The 21,190-nt window shown below is 39.1% G+C and overlaps 1 protein-coding gene across 6 annotated transcripts in view; it reads left to right on the top strand.

The window, feature by feature from the left end:
- elmo1 (engulfment and cell motility 1 (ced-12 homolog, C. elegans)) overlaps positions 1-21,190 on the top strand; it is a 194,661-nt gene that overhangs the window by 56,192 nt on the left and 117,279 nt on the right. The window lies entirely within an intron of this gene.

The following is a 21,190-nucleotide window of genomic DNA, read 5'->3' as shown; positions in this document are numbered from 1 at the left end:
TATTTTGTAAATTTCCAGCTTTAATCTGTATGTATGGGTTTTGTTTTTTGTTTTGTTTTGTTTCGTAGGGGCAAGTCTTAAACTTATTCTCCAGTGTTGTCTTAAGTTTTGTCATCTCATCTTTGAATTTTGCCGCTTTGTTCTTTTTTCCCCTGACAGACCTGTTTCCTCTTTTCTCAGCAAACGCCTACTTCCTCCTTCTGTCTGCTTCAGTCTCTTGGTCACAGAAACCGTTGTGAAGTCTTTGTGTTTGGTTTATGATGTTGAAGACGCTTCACTTGCAGGCGGTTAGTTACACGAAAGTCACCTAGAAAAGTGTTGGTATTTTCTTCGCATTTCGATACTTTGTTGCGCAAGAACCAGGTTGAAAAGGAGAAACTTCACCAGTCTGTTTGGTTGTAATTTTTTTAAGTCCCCCCTAGGTAAGTTCTCACATCTTCATGTGTGTATGTGCTTTTATTTCTGCCTCTTTTGTCACATAAGACAGGATGCAGTAGGCCTCAGGGTGTGGCGCTTGTGTTTTTTCCTGCCTCCTTTCTTCTGCATCATGTTGCCACAGGGCAAAGATATTGTAGTTGCATATCTGTAGGCTGGTAAATGTGCTGGTGTGTAAATGCTTGGTGGTTGTTCCGTGATGGGACTTTGTGGGCTTTTAGAGCAAACCAGAAAGGAATGGAAATGCCGTGCAGAGGATGAGTTCTGAGACAGTTGTGTGTTGTGCTGGTTTTGTGAATTAGAATGATCCTTTTTGTTTGTTTGTTTGTTTCCTGCACCAAATATATTACATGTAATTGTGTGTAAATTAACCTATTTGCATCTTTGTCTTTCTTGTGTGTCGTTTGTTGCAGTGGTATGATTAGCTGGGTTTGCTCCCTGTCATTTAAGTACCTTTTAATTGTTTCTGACTCACTTGTTTACCTCAGATTGCTTTCTTCCTCTGGTCACAACACACCATTTGGGCTGTGCGTGCACATTTTTTGTTAAGCAATAGAGTGTAGTACAGACTGTGCTCAGCCTAAAGTTTTGTCGAGAGACTCAAAGTAGGAGTTGTATTGGTGTCCCATAAACATGTTCACACTTTTTCATGGGGCTGGTAGGCTACTGTTACGTGTTTTATTTGCCAGAGGAGACATTTGACAGGATATCCTGTTTGCAGAATGGCAGCAAGAACCAAGACGCGCTTGTCGAGAGTCACACTGGCTCCATAGGTTTCTGAGAAACAGAATTTGACAGTGCTATGCTTGTTCAAACTTTTAAAAAGTGCGGTGGAGTTCCTCTAAAATATCTTCTCAGTTTTCTTCAGCCTGAGGATTTAAAGCTTGACAGTTTGTGCAGTTTAATATCTACAAGCAATATTTCTCAGCTCTGACCCCAGCCATCGATGTTTTCATTTTCCTTTTTCCCTGCCATTTATTTGTATCTATTTTGCTGACCCAGAGGCTTTTCCTGTAGCATTTGGGCTCTGGAGAACTTCGGCATCAGCAGATTATTACTTTTGGGGATTTTCTCATCTGGAGCTTTTTTAATTAATAAATTTATTTGTTTGTTTTTTTTCTTTTTCTTTTTTTCTGGTTTCTTCATTTCGGGTGGTGCACCACTCAAGGGTGTAATGTGACCATCCTGTGGCTTATGTGTGACGACGTCATGCTCGGAGCAACAGTAACTCCTGTCCTCTGTGCCGTGTCGGTGGCCTTTTGTCTGAGCTCTTAGATAAAAGATGGTGCGCGCGCATGCTGGCCTCTGCGGTGGGGAGGACTCTTTGTGCAAGGACCAGATGAAGAGCTTTACGGCGTCCTTTTGAAATCCACCCTGCACAGGTTAACACATACTCCATAAATTACACCCACTCACAACTCAGATGTGTGCATGAGATATATAAAAAATCTTAAAGTGCACACTCTCTCTGTTTCTCCCAAGAAAGCGCAGTTATCTTGCTGTCCTTTTCTTTTTCTCTACTGACTTTTGTTGATAGATTTGTTCTTTGATTCTGTCCTCTGGCTGCAGATCTCATCACGGTTTTCAGAGGGTAACTTGAGATTTAGTTTCTTTACACCCTTTTGGAGCTAATCCTGTGGAATTATGGAGTTCGTAACCCAACAGCACACATTTCTCTGGTTGTGGCAGGTGGTGGGAAAGTGGTTAAAAACATTTACACTTGCACACATCCAAGCTTATTCACGTATTAAAATAAATTGCTGTTCCAGAGCTAGTTGAACTGGCTGTTTGATACTCTTGGTAACACTTGGAGTACAGAATGACATTGCATTCATGTATTGTTCTACTGATGTGTCAAATGGATGAGTAATGCATTTTGAGATTGTTCTGTGTGCCTGTGGATCAAGTTCTATAAAGCTGTGATTTTACAAGACAAAGTGGAGTGAAGATGATAACGATGCGGTGCATCCAATTTAAAATAAAACAAAAATAAAATAAAATACACAGTTGTCTTGATTAACTTCTGTCAGGGAGGAAAAGGAAATGCAAACATTCACAAACAATGTTTCATGCTTTGACAGCAGTTTGCACGAAGAGTAACTGGCTGCAGACAACATGTCTGCAGTTGAGAGAAAGTCATGTGATCTTTAATTTAACCTTTATTTAACCAGGTTAGTCCCATTGAGATTGAGATCTCTTTTGCAAGGGAGACCTGAACAATTATAAAGTTTCCAATTCACCCAACCTGCATGTCTTTAAATGTGGGAGGGAACCCACGCACACATGGGGAGAACATGCAAACTCCACACAGAAAGGCCACAGGTGGGAATCGATCCCATGACCTGCTTGCTGTGAGGCAACAGTGCTAACCGCTAATCCACTGTGGTGGCTTTAGCATCTTAGCAGCAGACATTGGAACTTCTTGTCTGTCCTTACCCCCTCCCCCAAGAAAATTGCTTCTTACACATATATAATATTTAAATATTTTGTCACTTGAGTTTCTTAAAGGCTTTATACAGTTTGCAATTGGTACAAGTTTCATTTCCAGTCTGTTTATTTAAACAGTTGCTTAAATAATTCAGTCAATTCGCTGTTTTGCAGTTGTGAATCTTGCGCCGTCTCGTGGTCTGTGACCTACGCGAGAGGTCAGTTTCAGCAGAGTTCCAGTTTAGGGCACAATGTAAACACACCTCGTGAAGTATGGGCAACATCGGGGTTCATCACAGGTGCTACACTTCTTCTAGATAATTTCTTCTTCATCATAATCGCTCGTGAACTCGCTGAATTGACATCATCCACAGCCATTGTTTACATGGCTTTGAAACGCCAGAACTCTGTTGGTGTCATGGTGCATTCTGGGAAGCACAGGGGGATTATGGGAAACATTTAAGCGGCCAATAAGCAGAAGTGGCTTTGATGGCTACCAGACTGAGGCTTTGGAAATTTAAAAAAGCTGACAAACAAACGCATTTCAGTACATGTATCTTCAAAACCACACACGGTCAGATATGCCAAAATTCTTTCCTTCAAAGGGTCATAAATTAATCTGGATGGAGGGCATTGGGCCAAATGGAAATAAGGGCTGGAGGAGAATGATCTTTTCATACAAAATATCAATATAAAAATGTATGCAAAATACAGTGGTGGGCACAGATCTGATAATTGCTAATTAGCGAAGCTAACTTTTTCGTTAGCGGATTGTCTTTTCAGTTAATTTTGAAAACCATCAGCGGATTAATTAGCGTCCACTAACTTTAGTTCCGCTAACGTTCAGTCTCCTAACATTTCTTTGCTGGCGTAGTGAGTAAGACCGAATGGTCAAAAGCATTTGTAAACCCTGAAACCAAACATTAATTCCTGTCTGTTGGGTGTTTTGTCGTCAGGAATGCATTGAATTTTTTTTATGTTAATATATTAGCATGTCAGTGACAGTCTTAATATATAACAACATGTTAAGGAATACATGTTGTGAAAGTGTAGTGACACGGACCCACAACAGGGGGCGCAAATGAACGGTCAATAGATGAGCCAAAAGGTAACAATTTAATGTTGTGAAACGTGCACAAGGAACATACAGACAATCTCAGAATATAATTACAGTCAAATTACAAAGGTGACGTGTGGGCAGGCTCGAGGATAGAAGACGTCTGTCCTGAGAAGAGCCGGAACCACACGATTTCCGCCCCCACAGAACCTGGTGAATACTGGAGCCGCCAAGTCCCGAATTCCCAGGTGATCACCGTCCCCGACTGTCGGATCTGGTACTGCTGGCGAAGAACAAAGACAGTCAAGTGTGGGTGTGTGTACACCCAGTAACAACAGCGGTGGGAATGCCACCTCCACCTCTCACTCAATATGTTGCAGAGTACCGCAGTGATTCCTCAGGGGAAAAGAGTGCCGTCCTGCACTCACTCAGCCTCCACAGAAAAAGGAACCGGTACTCCTGCAAACACTCACAATATACAGATATATTGCAAAAGACACAAACGGCTGAGGATATTACCTCCAATGAAGTATGATATCTCGGCGATGAGGTGGAGATGACGTCTGGTCTTTATGGAGTGCGATGATGAAGAATGTGTGACAGCTGTCAGGAATTAATGAGTGACAGCTGTCACTCCCGGCTGTGTCCGTGGCAGCAGCGCCCTCTCGTGCCTGAAGCCCGCACTTCAGGCAGGGCGCCCTTTGGTGGTGGGCCAGCAGTACATCCTCTTCTGGCGGCCCACACAACAATACAGATGGAAAAAATATATGCAGATTACAAACCAGATCCAAGCAAATGTTTGAACTTCACACCACTTTTCATTAATTCTTTGTGAATGGAACATGCACCGAGAAGACGATCAAACTTGACAATGTAGAGGAAGTAAAAGTCGTAACAAGGTTTCCGTAGGTGAACCTGTGGAAGGATCATTTGTGTGGGAGGTGTGTGTGGATCGGGAGGTCTGGGCGGCTTTGCTTGAGCTGCTGCCCCGCGACCCGACTCCGGATAAAGCGGAAGAAAATGGATGGATGGATGGAACATGCATCTGGCCACTAGATAAGTGTGGAGAGAGGTTTCAAATGTTCCAAGACAGTCTTTTTCTGAATCTGCAGTTTCAACTCATTCAGTTTCTGTGATGTCCCATTTTTACAATCATTTGTATGCTTGTTGGATTTTTTTTTATTCCAACTGATAAAGAAAACAAAGCATTTTAAAGCAAATTCTTAATATCTTTTCACTGTAGTCTTCCCGTCTTCCCACCTGCACATGCAAAATGCAGATGCTGCTGCAAAAATGACATGAAGATAACCAGCTTCTTGCAAAGGTCATGTGATTTCTTGTCGAGCGCAGAGGTGCCTCCACCATATTGTCTGCAGCCAGATCCCTCTCATTTGCTCCAACATAACATGTAAAGACGGTAAGATGAGGTGCCAGTGTGACGAATATCAAATTGTTGCACAACCTCCCCAAGGCACCAATAAGCACCTACAATGACGCACGGAGAATGAAAATCCAAATTTGAAAGCTGGTTGTTCTCGAGTTGTTCCCCGGGGCAGTTGGTGTGGCTGTCAGGCTACAATTTCAGGAAAAACATGTTGATCAAAGAGTGTTGGATCATTTGCCAGTCGTTTGCTGGTGTGTTGTACCGCTGTGTCTTGCAATTATGCGCGAGTCCAATTTCAAGGGATTTTACTGCAGCTGTCAGCAATGAGATAGGTGTGTGTGTGTCCAAGTGTGGGTGTGAGAGAGGTGTGTGTGCTGTTCCAATCAATAAGCCTCAAGTTCGTCCATCTCTGACTCATTGGTTGTTCTCAGAAGATGATGACAAGGTGCTGGGAATACACGCACACACACATCAAATCTGCAGTTACTTTTAGAAGCACAGCACTGCAATCAGTTAATATTTTCATTATTTAATCTCTTGTAGTTATGATTGTTTTGTCTGTGAATGTCACAAAATAACAATAATAAAAAAAATGGCAGTCAAAAGTACTCAGAGGCTAAAGGAGAATACTCAGTTGATTTTTGACAACCATTCTATCTCCGGTTTAGTCCATTTAAAACAGGTTCACCATTGGTTTAGAGCCGAGCTTCACAAACTATTTGTAGGTATGTCTCATCATAGCATGTTAGATAGGACTTAAGTAACCTTTTTCATATGAGCAACTGTGATTTTAAAACAGGATGTATGCTGTGAAATGTGTCATTTTTACCCGAGGCTATCAAATATGGCCATCGGGTATTGAGAAGGCTTTGTGTCCATCCGTCTGTCTGTCTGTGCTCAGCATAAATCCAGTCCTATTACTGCCAGAGTCTTCAAATTCACAGGGAACATTCTTGGGACACAGACCTTGGACAAGTTCAAAGATGGCTAACCTTGACCTATTTTAAGAGGTATTTTAAGAGGTTAAAAAGTCACATTCTGTTTCATTTGGTTCCTTTTTTTTAAGTGGCAGAGGTGATAGCCAATCAGATGACTGCCACGCGAGTCCTCCTTTGCGCGCCAGTTGGCTTCAGTCGTATTGTGTGTGAAGGGGCCCTTAATCGCAGACAGTTTAAACCCAAGACCATTCATGTTTGTGTGGTCAACTTTATTTTGCTTTTGTTTTTGTTTTAGTTTGCATTTTCCATATTGTCCCAACTTTTTCTGATTTGGGGGTTTATATATATCGTATCTTATCGTTTTGATCGTGGGTGTGTGTGTGTGTGTGTGTCACAAAATGAGACCTTTTTTTTTCTTCAGAATGTTTTATGAAGGGCTCGACCTGACCTCCCTGAGGTCCGGGTAAAATTCTGATAAAGGGCTGCCCAAACTGACCCGTGTAAAATATCTGCCACACAGTTACACACCTATATTCCCACTATAATTTTTCCTCCTTTAACAATTTGCTCTGTGTGTCAGTCTGGGAATAAGTAGACCTTCACAAAACACAGTGGGTTTGGTGCTGGCTGATGACCGGCATCTCCTTCATCCATCTTCTCTGGGGACAGTATACAGTAGTGTTCAAAATAATAGTAGTGCTATGTGACTAAAAAGATTAATCCAGGTTTTGAGTATATTTCTTATTGTTAGATGGGAAACAAGGTACCAGTAGATTCAGTAGCTTCTCAAAAATTCAACAAGACCAAGCATTCATGATATGCACACTCTTAAGGCTATGAAATTGGGCTATTAGTAAAAAAAGTAGAAAAGGGGGTGTTCACAATAATAGTAGTGTGGCATTCATTATTTGTCTTTGTTTATTTATACAACCCCTGGCAAAAATTATGGAATCACCGGCCTCGGAGGATGTTCATTCAGTTGTTTAATTTTGTAGAAAAAAAGCAGATCACAGACATGACACAAAACTAAAGTCATTTCAAATGGCAACTTTCTGGCTTTAAGAAACACTATAAGAAATCAGGAAAAAAAATTGTGGCAGTCAGTAAATGTTACTTTTTTAGACCAAGCAGAGGGAAAAAAATATGGACTCACTCAATTCTGAGGAAAAAATTATGGAATCATGAAAAACAAAAGAACGCTCCAACACATCACTGGTATTTTGTTGCACCATCTCTGGCTTTTATAACAGCTTGCAGTCTCTGAGGCATGGACTTAATGAGTGACAAACAGTACTCTTCATCAATCTGGCTCCAACTTTCTCTGATTGCTGTTGCCAGATCAGCTTTGCAGGTTGGAGCCTTGTCATGGACCATTTTCTTCAACTTCCACCAAAGATTTTCAATTGGATTAAGATCTGGACTATTTGCAGGCCATGACATTGACCCTATGTGTCTTTTTGCAAGGAATGTTTTCACAGTTTTTGCTCTATGGCAAGATGCATTATCATCTTGAAAAATGATTTCATCATCCCCAAACATCCTTTCAATTGATGGGATAAGAAAAGTGTCCAAAATATCAACGTAAACTTGTGCATTTATTGATGATGTAATGACAGCCATCTCCCCAGTGCCTTTACCTGACATGCAGCCCCATATCATCAATGACTGTGGAAATTTACATGTTCTCTTCAGGCAGTCATCTTTATAAATCTCATTGGAACGGCACCAAACAAAAGTTCCAGCATCATCATCTTGCCCAATGCAGATTCGAGATTCATCACTGAATATGACTTTCATCCAGTCATCCACAGTTCATGATTGCTTTTCCTTAGCCCATTGTAACCTTGTTTTTTTCTTTTTAGGTGTTAATGATGGCTTTCGTTTAACTTTTCTGTATGTAAATCCCATTTCCTTTAGGCGGTTTCTTACAGTTTGGTCACAGACGTTGACTCCAGTTTCCTCCCATTCGTTCCTCATTTGTTTTGTTGTGCATTTCGATTTTTGAAACATATTGCTTTAAGTTTTCTATCTTGACACTTTGATGTCTTCCTTGGTCTACCAGTATGTTTGCCTTTAACAACCTTCCCATGTTGTTTGTATTTGGTCCAGAGTTTACACACAGCTGACTGTGAACAACCAACATCTTTTGCAACACTGCGTGATGATTTACCCTCTTTTAAGAGTTTGATAATCCTCTCCTTTGTTTCAATTGACATCTCTCATGTTGGAGCCATGATTCATGTCAGTCCACTTGGTGCAACAGCTCTCCAAGGTGTGATCACTCCTTTTTAGATGCAGACTAACGAGCAGATCTGATTTGATGCAGGTGTTAGTTTTGGGGATGAAAATTTACAGGGTGATTCCATAATTTATTCCTCAGAATTGAGTGAGTCCATATTTTTTTCTCTCTTCTTGGTCTAAAAAAGTAACCGTTACTGACTGCCACAATTATTTTTCCTAATTTCTTATAGTGTTTCTTAAAGCCAGAAAGTTGCCATTTGAAATGACTTTACTTTTGTGTCATGTCTGTGATCTGCTTTTTTTCTACAAAATTAAACAACTGAATGAACATCCTCCGAGGCCGGTGATTCCATAATTTTTGCCAGGGGTTGTAATTGGACATTGACAATTATATTTGCTTTGTGATACTATGAACAAACCTTTAAGAGCCTCACATAGCAGAGGGCACTTTATTGCAAATGAGTTCATTCTCCCAAACAAGTAAGAAGGAATAATCTACAGTACTTTGTCAGATTGCTTCGTGTGGATGAGGGACGAGCAGATCTTGAAGTAGAGGTGGGCATGATATGACCCATGTCCATTGAATAGAGAGAATAGCATCATCTCCATTCACTCATTTTTGTTTTGTTTTTTCTTCTCAGCAATGTGCATTGGAACACTAGCTGTTTGCACTCGTCCTCGAATATTAGAAACTTTACTGGGGTCAGATTACTTTGAAATGTAATCTGTTACTGAAAACAAATTACATGACCATTATTGTAATTTATAACATCATTCATTGGATGACAAAAAGTAATGTAAAAGTAATCGGACTACTTCTGGATTAGTTCAAAATCAGTTCCTGAAAATGATGCACATCATGCTTAAACCACAAATATTCTTTTGCCTCTTTATTTCATAATAAATTAGAAATTGAAACAAAGTGTCTATGCATATGTGTCAGTGCATATCTTCTCTCTCTTTCAAAATAAATTCCACAGATTGCACTCTATGTTGGTGTGGTGCACATTCTTAAATTCAAAATGATGACGATATTTCCAGGAACCTAAATCATTTTGATATGAGTAAAAACATCTCTGAGCCTCCATACTTTGTTGCTTCACATTAGTCTCTCCTTTTTTTTCTTTTTCATACCCTGAGTGCTGGGAGCAGACAACCAAATTGGCAACAGCATTGTCACTTGGGTGGTAAATGAGAGCGGGGCCTGTCATAAAAGCGTGTCCAATGTGATCACCCCTAAAGTGGCTTAATGGCATTTTAAAGCAGCCTGTCTTTGCTGTAGTAGAGTTTTAAAAGCAGATTGTGTCTAATGTAGACTGAGTAAAACCACTTGAAAGCATTTTACTGTTGCTTTCAAACTGTTTAACTCCACTGAGAAATGATACTTGGAAACCAGTTTAAACAAAAGAGCTGTCACTGCAAATTGGTGGGCCATATATGCACACACAGATGGACAGCCCATTTCTTCCCACGCCACAGCAGCAAGAGGTACACAAACAAGAAATATTCTTGGTGTAAAATGGTTTGGATTCAAAACCTTGAAGTAAAGAGGCATCTTTGAACCTATGCAACTTATACTCTGGTGCGAACAGTACGCAGTATAGCACAGATTTGGCCAATTCGGTCTGTGGCTGATGTGGATACACTGATTCATGCTTTTCTTTAATCTAGAATTGATTATTGTAATGTATTGTTTTCTGGGATGCCATACGCTATCAGAAGTCTTCAGTTGGTTGTAGATAATACTGTGAGAGTTCTGACCAAGAAGAGAAAATTTTATCACATTACCCGGTTTATGCCTCAATTCACTGGGTTCCTGTTCATGAAAGATCAGGTTTTGAAGGTTTTTTTTTTTTTTTGTGCTTAGAAATTGAATGGACTAGCACCTACCTGGTAGACCTTGTTAAACCTTGTACCGGCCCTTGCTCTGCGTTTCCAGAATGCAGGACTACTATGTGTTCCAAAGGTAAAGACGTTATCAGGGGGTCAAAGGGATTTGTCATATCGTGCACCTGTTCTGATTCAGCTGAATCTTTTAAACCCTGACTCGACACTCATCTGTTCTCACCAACGTATAACAAACAAGAACTTTGGGTCTGGTAATCAAGTGAAGATTACTGTGTCTGAATTTGTTTCTGGTGTTGACTGCCGTAAACTTAGTGGTTGATTTGAGCAAAAGCTTCCCGGTTGAAGGCCACCCCTGCCCGCTCTCCATGTAATGTGGAGATGCATCTGGAAGGGTGTCAAGCGTAAAACTTGTGCCAAATAAACATGGAGATCCATATTGAATCTGCACCAGAAAGTGCTATATAGATAACTTATTATTTTTGTTATAAAATAGTTTGAGTCTTATCACTTAACCATTTGATTAACTGACGATTCCCCCAGCATAAAATATAAAGTAACATGAGTGCACATTTAGAAACTTGCAGAACAGAAGTTAATATTTTTTTTTAGTTTTTCTTAGTTAAATGTGCTTGCCAGTGTACGTTTCCTCTTGTCTCTTTGTGTTGAAAGCTATTGACAGTCTGCTTTCAAAACTCCAGCTTTATGTCGCTAATTCTTCAGTCAGTATTTGCCAAAGATGGAAATCTGTGTATAAACTGGATGAATCAGCCTTTGTCTGCAGAGTACCACTGAATGAATCACATATTCGCACATTGAATGAATGAATGAATGAAAACTGTTTATTTCGAACATTTGATACAACAACAATTACAAGATAGATCAGTAAAGACAACAACAAAAAAGTTCCTACTGTGTACCCAACATGTCCGAAAAGGGGTAGGGTGAAGCATCAGCTTATTTATCCCTACCCCTTCTTCCCCACAACCAGTAATACCCTTTGCCACATATACACATAAATTCCTACACACCTAAACCGATATCAATATATATATATATACATATATATATACACACACATACATATACACATCAACATACACATATACACATATACATATATACACGTATATATACACAAACATAAATATACACCTACACATACCTACTTACATACAAAATACTATATATTTACAAGCCGAAGCAAACAACAAAAACACCCTAACCCTCATTACCCTTCCTCCTCCCTATACCCAGAAAAAACCATATTTTTGTACCGCTGTTTGAACTGGTTCATGCTTGGACATTGCTTGAGCCCCACTCCCAATCTGTTCCACATCCTCACCCCACAGACAGAAATACAGAAACCTTTTAATGTTGTTCGTGCCCACTGATGCTTTAAATTAAATTTCCCCCTCAGACTGTAATCCCCTGATCTGTTAAAAAACATATTTTTAATATTTGCTGGAAGTAAATTGTTTATTGCTTTATACACAATTTGTACTGTTTGAAAATGAACCAAGTCTGTGAATTTTAATAATTTGGATTGTAAAAATAGTGGATTTGTATGATCTCTATAGCCAGTATTATGAATAATTCTTATAGCTCTTTTCTGCATTACTGATAGTGATTGTGTTGTACCTTTATAAGTATTACCCCATACCTCTGCACAGTACTGTAAATATGGTAAAACCAGTGAGCAGTAAAGAATGCGGAGTGAGTTGTGGTCCAGAATATGTTTCGCTTTGTTTAGAACTGAAATGCTTCTTGACAGTTTACTTTGTATATGTTTTATATGAGTCTTCCAGTTTATCTTATCATCTATTATCACCCCCAGAAACTTATTTTCATGTACCCTTTCAATATCTACCCCCTCGACTTGTAACTGAACCTGTATGTCTGTATTACAATAGCCAAATAACATGTATTTTGTTTTACTTAAGTTTAATGATAATTTATTTCTGTCAAACCATATTTTCAATTTTCCCATTTCTATACTGATCCTCCTCAGTAACTCCTGCAAATCCCCCCCTGAACAAAAAATGCTTGTGTCATCTGCAAATAATACTAATTTTAATATTTTGGAAACATTGACAATATCATTTATATAAATTAGAAACAGTTTTGGACCCAATACTGACCCCTGTGGGACGCCACAAGCATTGTCCAAGCATGATGATGTATATTCCCCCAACTTCACAAACTGTTTTCTGTTACTTAAGTAGCTTCTCACCCAGTGCAACACCAACCCCCTAATCCCATACTGTTCAAGTTTACTGATTAATATGTCATGATTGATTGTATCAAAAGCCTTTTTAAGGTCTATAAATATTCCAACTGAATGTAATTTGTGGTCTATGGCGTTTGTAATCTCCTCAACTGATTCTATTAATGCAAGTGATGTTGAACTATGTGCTCTGAATCCATATTGACTATCAGTAAGTAATTTATGTTTATTTATGAATTTGTCTAATCTATTATTGAATAACTTTTCTAATAATTTGGAAAATTGTGGAAGCAAAGAAACAGGTCTATAATTAGTGAAGTGGTGTCTATCCCCAGTCTTATACAGCGGCACAACCTTAGCTATTTTCATTTGATTGGGAAATTTACCGGTTTGAAATGATAAGTTACAGATGTATGTTAATGGTTCTACAATCCATTCAATGACCTGTTTTACCACCACCATATCAATTTCATTTAAATCGGTAGATGTTTTATATTTACAATTATTCACAATGTCTATAATTTCATTTCCATCCACTGCTGTGAGGAACATTGAACAGGGATTTCTTTCTATGAGATTATTATCCCAATCCTCAGGTTGGGAATCGGGAATTTTTTCTGCCAAGCTTGGTCCAATATTTACAAAAAAATTATTAAAACCGTTGACTACCTCATCCTTATTTTCCTTCTTGACATTATTATCAATGAAATACTGAGGGTAACTCTGTTTTTTATTACCATTTTTGATAATGCTATTTAATATATCCCATATTCCTTTAATATTGTTTTTGTTATTATATAATATGTTACTATAATATTCCTTCCTACATACCCGTATAATATTAGTTAATCTATTTTTGTATTTCTTATATCTATTTTCTGCCTCTTTAGTCTTTAGTTTTATGAATTCTCTATACAGTGTATTTTTCTTATTACATGCATTGAGTAACCCTTTCGTCATCCATGGTCGAGCTTGGATTTTTTGTTTTCTGTAGTCTTGTTTAATTGGACAATTTTTATCATATAATGATGTAAATATTTGTAAAAAAGTTTCATATGCACTATCAACATCACTTTCACTGTATACCTTTTCCCAGTTTTGCTCCTGTAAATCCTTCTTTAGTGTGTTCATGTTTTCCTCTGTCCGCACTCGCCTGTATTTTATTTTCTCCTCTGGCTGATTCCGCCGATGGTTTCTATTATAAACGATGAAAACTGGTAGATGATCACTAATGTCATTGATTAATAATCCACTCACAGTGTTATTCTCAATATCATTGCTGAATATATTATCAATTAAGGTGGCACTATGGGATGTAATTCTGCTTGGCCTGGTGATTTTTGGATATAAACTCATACTGTACATTATACTGATAAATTCATCTGTTATTTTATGCTTATTTGGATTGAGCAGATCAATATTTAAGTCACCACAAATGAACACAGTTTTTTGATTAGTTTTTGAGAACATTTTTCCCATACAGTCAGTGAATGTTTCAATACTAGATCCTGGTGCTCTATATATACAGCTGACTAATACATTTTTGCTTTTTTCTTCACATATTTCAATAGTTATACATTCTAATAAGTTATCAATCACAGTTGTCATATTGTCTACTATTTTATAATCCATGTTCTTATCCACATACACAGCCACTCCTCCTCCACTCTTATTTTTTCTGTTTACACAATTAAATTCATATCCATCCAGTTCAAAATCCATTCCTTTATCTTCATTGATCCATGTTTCTGATATAGCAATTATGTTAAATATTTTTTTAAACTGACTTAAATATTCTTTAATGTTGTTAAAGTTTGCATATAGACTTCTGCTGTTGAAATGGATTATTGATAATTTGTTATCCGTTTTAATGATCCGATTAAACTGTTCATCTGTATAATAGCAACAACTGTCATTGATATTTGAGAAGAAATTATTGTCCGGGTCTATATCGTGCTCCAAGTCCAGTACATTGTGGTCTGTGTATTTAAATGTTCTCAGTTCTACTTTTCCATGATCAGCAATCCTTTGAGTTATATCCTTCTTGTCTCCAGATGTAGATGAATAGGTAGTAGATGAATAGGTTCCTCTGATCTGTGTCATGGTGTTGTGATGTGTTTGTGTCCTCATACCTTATTGGTCATATCTGTCCAGATCCTCGCTTTAAGAAACACTATTGTTCATATTTGTCCAGCTCCTCGATGTTCCTTATTGCCATGACTTTTGCTTGTTCTGGTGATCCGTTCAGTTTGATGAATATTTTACAGTTTGAAGTCCATGTGTGCTGGATTTTTCCCTGTTTCTTCAAGAAGCGTGCTTTCCTGGCGATGTCGGCATTCCGTTTGGTGAGATGTTCATTGATGAATACGTTTGTCCCTTTCAGTTTTCTTCCTTGTTTTAACAGTGCTGTTTTGTGTTTTCTGTTGATGAATCTCATGATGACGGTTCGTTTATCACTGTCATTTCTCCGGGGCAGAGGGTGGCACGCTTCAATGTTATTTAAATCCATTTCTATACCTTTAGATAGGAGGAAATCAGCAACCTGTTTTTCCACAGAGCTGACCTCCTGTTCACTGGGATCCCCTCCGCTCTCATCTGTTACCGCCCGTGCGTAGGACCGTGGTTTGATATGAAGACCTGTGATGATGACGTCGTTAATTCTGGTGTACTGCTCCAATTCAGCCACTCTATTTTCCAGCTGCACCAGATGCCGGTCTTTCTCGGCATTCTGGAGCCGTAATGCCTTCACCTCCTCCACCAGATCCATGATTGATTTCTGTTGCTGCTTCACAACAGAAATCTCCTCTGATAAAAAGTCCAGAGATTTTTTAATATCGTCACCTTCCTCCGCTGTCAGAACCTTCTTAGGCCCCATGGTCGGCTTATGAGCAGCTTGTCGATCGCCGATGTTAACAGCCTGCGTTGTTTGTCACCGGGATGGATCTGCACTTCGCTGGTGCCGCGCGGCCTCGGTGTTTCCGCGCTGATGGATGCGCGGTGGCTGCACGAGGCCTCGGGGAAGCGGCACTCGTGACGCGCGGCTTTAATGACGCAGCGCGCGGCCTCAGTGAATTCACCACGTTGGGCCTCGGACGTTGTTGCTGTCCAGTCGCGGGGCTAAGTTGCCGGTTGAGGTGGTATTCCCACTGTCCGGGTTGGCAAACACCGGCGTGGCAGATGGCAACTACAAACACCACCTCTGAAAACTCAGGTACAAACTTTTTGCAGCTCGCTCTGACGACACGCAGCTCTGACTGGCTGTGACTGACTTGTATGCTTGTATGTAAAGCAAGACCACTTCATAAGACAAAGTTCTCATATCAGCTGCCTGACAATAAAGGGGTGGCAATGCTGTTATTTTAAAAATCAGACATGATTTTCTCCCCACAGTCTCTGATGAGCATTATGTGAGCTGTGCATCATGTTGTGCATCAGTTTGTTTCTGTCTGTCTTTCTCCATCATCTCTTGCTACTCCCAACAAAGGAAGCAGTATTTTTCCCTGCATAAGGTTGCAAAGGGGAGAAGCAAAGGTACTGCATGCGCTGGACATCACTAAAGGCAAAATGTCAGAAGCGTTAAAAGAAAGGAAGGCGCTCTCTCTTATATCAGTGGGAATATTCAAAACGGAAGGGAGGAGTGACTGGTTTTCTGGAGTTGTGACAAATACGATTATAGTACGACATGAGTTTGGGAAAGAAAGATGCATCCACATTGCAAGCTATTGATGCAGTGGTTGCCATGGCAATGGGCTCTTGAATAAAGGCTGTGTGGATTATTATGGGGTGACTCACACACACATACACGCCAATCCAGGCTGATTACTTATACCATCTTTAAATGAATGCATGCTGATCAAACAATTCCAAGATACAGTAAGGTGCTGCAGCAAACGATTGCAGCACAGCAGTGTACACGGATATTATTTTTGTGCAAGAGTGATTTGCGTTGGAATGCACACATATTCTTGCATGCACATATTCTGTGCATATCAACACATTTACTGATTTCCTCTACAGTTTTCTCTCAAAAATGACTGAGCTCCTTTTTTCCTCTCTCTCTCTCTCTCTCTCTCTCTCTCTCTCTCTCTCTCTCTCTCTCTCTCTCTCTCTCTCTCTCTCTCTCTCTCTCTATATATATATATATATATATATATATATATATATATATATATATATATATATATATATATATATATATATATTCTTCTCCAGGAACAGGGATGATCCAAACATTGTAGACAGACTGGCAAAGTTAATTATTGATGGCCTCCTTCATCTGTTTTGGGTAGGTCTTTGCTGCATTATTTTTTTTAACTTGATAAATGTGCAGTGGCACCTCTCATTAGACTCACTTCAAACACACTAATGTGGTGTTACCCAGCTCCCCATTGTGTATTTTGTACCGAATAGGATTTTTCATTTTGCCATTTTCAATCATAGGCTCTCTACTTGTCTTATGTTAGGAAGCAAGTGGGTTTCAGGTCAGTTCAGTTGCTTGTTACTCTGTCACAAATCCTTCTTTCTTCTGCCTTTGCAAGAGTCTTCAGCACAGGGACAGAAGCCATGGAGGAGCCTGCAAGGATGACAGGGTGTGTGTGTGTGTGTGTGTGTGTGTGTGTGTGTGTGTGTGTGTGTGTGTGTGTGTGTGTGTGTGTGTGTGTGTGTGTGTGTGTGTGTGTGTGTGTGTGTGTGTGTCGTGAATATGAAATGGGATGTGTGTGACTGTGATTTGTGATTCAGGATAAGTTTGTGTACCGAGCACCGTGATTCCAATCCAAAATAAAGAATTTAATTCAACAAAGCACTTAGGTCACTGTTTACTCTCTTTTGTTCCTTCGGCTACCAGTCCATCATCTTTGTGCTTGCTCCTGCATTTGCAACTCCTTGAGCCCAGTAGAACTAAGCATCAGGCACAATATTTGGAGTAGTTGGCCCAATTTGACTTTTTGGGTTTCTTTTTTTAAGCTAAAGCTTTTCTCACATAGAGGAGTATGTGTGTGGCATTTAGAAGTGCTTGTAGCACTCATCACCCAACTCACTTCTATCCAGCACAAATCCTATACACAACACCACACAGTTGCCAGTGTCCTAACATTTCATCCTACCGATCAAGACATCCGACCGACGCTTGGTGGGCATGCACACAATATAAAAACATAGTTTTTCAGTGGTGACAATTAATTGTTTTCCACTTTATTGAAGTTAATACTTGATTTCAAATTGTTGAATTTACCTATTGTTTGTGGCTTGCTTTCTGACTGATATTCTCTGTATTAGCATACTTTTGTAAGCATTTGTGGACCCCAATGCGTTTGCTGTTGCCAATAAAGTTCTGTTTAGATTAATCCTGCATTTCAGATTGTAGTTTTCATTCAAAACAGCAGATACTGGGTAAATGACCAATTTCGTAACAATAAGTCACTCGACAGATCCGTCTAAAAATTCAGCCTACAGTAGGATGTTTTGACAAAGCAGAGTAGTTTGCCAGAACACCGGTGTCGCCGACTGAATGTTCCCGCCTCAAAATCGGTCTGCTCAAAATCTACTAAGGGATTCATGCAGAGGAACAAGTACAATGTTCTGGAATGGCCATCTCAGTCCCCAGACCTGAATATTATTGAAAAATCTGTGGTGTGATTTCAAGCGGGCTGTCCGTGCTCGGAAAAAAACAAACCTGACTGAGCTGGAGATGTTTTGTAGTGAAGAATGGTCCAAAATACCTTTAGCCAGAATCCAGACTCTCACTGGAAGCTATAGGAAGCATTTAGAGGCTGTTATTTCTGCAAAAGGAGGATCTACTAAATATTGATGTATTTTTTTTGTTGGGGTGCCCAAATTTATGCACCTGCCTAATTTTTTAAAAGAATTATTGCACGCTTTCTGTAAATCCTATAAACTTCATTTCACTTCTCAAATATCCCTACGTTTGTCTGCTATATGATATATTGATATATAACTGAAATTGCTGATCCAAACAACCACTGATTTATAAAAATCATGTAAATCATCAGGGGTGCCCAAACTTTTACATACAACTGTATGTCAGCATTTTTGCTACGTTTTGATGCACACCAAATAATCAGAACATCTGATATCTTTGGTAATCACGTGGGCATGCGTGCACCTAAGATTGTGTCCAGCTGATATTGAGTGTGGTCCATTCAAGTTCTGTAGCGTCCATAATGGAGCCTTTAAGGATAAGCTGTTGTGCGCTGACAGTCTGTTGTCAGCAAAGTGCAGGTGCTGCTTCAAAAACAAGAAGCTGTATTTATCCTCTCACACTCTAGGACATCTTCACTTTGATTACTGTGAAAATCTCCAAAACATCTTACAAAATGACCTCCTTTTCGGCAAAAGCTGTAGCAAAATGTTTTGTGTTGTGTTTTGGTCTCTGAGTAGCACAGTGGATCTTTGGACAACACTAAATTTTAAATGGACTCACCTGCTGTGACATCATTAGAGGTTAAACTTTGAATGTAATAGTCTTGAACTCCTGAGTTTATCTATGCCATGCTGTTGCTCGAAAAAAAAAAAAGAATTTCAGAAGACAAAAAAGCAAAAACCTGCTTTAGTTGGCATGAAATGTTTGAATATTTTTTAATGCCCTTTAGTATTTTTTTTTATTTTCATAAAATTGTTTCAAGTTTGGGTCTTTATTCTAATGGACTGTTGAATGGGTCTCTTCATTGCAATATGGACAGTTACTTGCAATGAGAAACCTGTGTTTTGTTTTTTACAACATTTTTATCCCTACTTAAAGGCAGGCTTTTTACTGCACATGAGTCGGCTATAATAATCGTTCCCATAGATAGCACATGCATCAAGGAATCAGTTGAAGGCAAAAGAGATCTGCATGTTTGGATGTAAGGGGAGATGTCACCAGGTGATGGTCTCAAGGTTGTGGAGGTGGGCTTGTTATCAGAGGGATCCTCTGTTAGAATCCCTGCCAGATCGGAAAATCACTGAGATCTCTTGGGCAGGGATCTTAAACCCCAAATTGCTCCCAGTTTGCAGCTGAGGACCTCACAAAGCAGCACTCTGACATGAGTTTGTGAGTGTAAATGGGTGAAGGTGATGCATCATTGTAAAGTGCTTTGATTTGATAGTGAAACTAAAGTATGTTTATAATTTAGTGAAAGTTTTGTCACACTATCCTATTGTTTTCAGTAAGCTTAATTGGGAACAGGTTAATTATTCTTTGAGTGAATCCTGCAGACAGACAAACTCAAGAATGTCAAACAGAATTAACGCTGCCTGACTCCACAGGACACCTTTCTTCAGTCATATTATTTTATTTATGACTTTGTGAAGATAACATCATTATAGTAATGCAAACTGGCTGTCAAGTTGTCTTATAGGTTACATAATCCTAACTGATACCAGCACTTTCCCATCTAATAACAGGATTTTTTAGCAGATAGCATTACACATCAAATTCTTAATGATTTTTTATTTTGTCAGTTTGAATACTTCATTGTTTTGCAGTTGTCCAAAAAAACCCCCCCCAAAACATTGTAATATAAGGAGAGCAAGCAAAGGGAACATTGAGCCTTTGTGCATCTTGCAGCATCATCACATTCAATCTGTTTTGGCTCTTTAACCCTTTGGGGCCGACGTTGTCATATACGACGGTTAAGACCAAGCTTTACTAAATTATAAATAACTTTTGAAAGATATGAGATAGAAACTTACTTTTTATTTATTTTTTTTGCTGAAAAGTTCTCTGTGGGCTTTCAAGCCAGCCATAGGCCATCTTTGTACTCCTCATAGAAGCTGTGTGATGATGTGTGCAATGTGAGTGTCCAATCGGAATTGGTTCACCGTTACATGGTTTTCCAAAATCCAATCGTAGAGCAGATTTACCTCATGTGAAAAGCCAAAGATCATTTTCAGGAGTGATGTGTTACTAGTTGGCCCGTTTGAATAGCTCCCTGGATGCTCCAATGAGTACATACTATTAGTACATACTCAGTGTGCCCTGCACCATTACACACAGCGATCAGTGAAAGCAGGAGCACACGGAGAGCCTCTGATGACAATCTCACATGCTCAAACAAAGAGTGTGTAACTATCAGGATTGCTCCACTAGTTTGCATGTGAATGTTACTGAATAACTCTGTTGCTTTCTCTGTGTAAAGCACTGTTTACCATATCAATGGACAACAAAACGCACAGACCATTTTGTATATATTGTTCAAAATGTGCATTTGTGTTTATTGTTTGAACCTTATTGTTGTACAGTCTTTCACACAAGACCTCAAATTACCTTTATAAAGTGTCAAAACAGTTGTTTATTATAGCTTGCTGTGTGTTTTGAATAAATGTGTGTGGAAAATGATTTTTCGCTTTATTTTTTCCTTGCCTATTTTTGATTGTAAACCTTTATTGCACTTATAAAACACAACAAAAACATATATATTCTGAAAGCACAGGTTGTCCTGAAAAAAAAAGACATAAAACTTGATTGTGGGATGCAGGGAGAGCTGTTAACAGCAATAATAAAACATTTATGCCAGGCAAGTGAACTGTCCAAAAAATGCCCCCGAACCCTAGAGGGTTAAAGTTGTTGTGAAAATCACTTTAGTTGCATTATACATGCCTTTGATATTTGATGAATTGGTATTGTGATCATTGCA

This window comes from Thalassophryne amazonica, chromosome 20, assembly GCF_902500255.1.
Source record: "Thalassophryne amazonica chromosome 20, fThaAma1.1, whole genome shotgun sequence".
Lineage (NCBI taxonomy): Eukaryota > Metazoa > Chordata > Actinopteri > Batrachoidiformes > Batrachoididae > Thalassophryne > Thalassophryne amazonica.
This window is presented reverse-complemented; position numbering and strand designations above follow the sequence as displayed.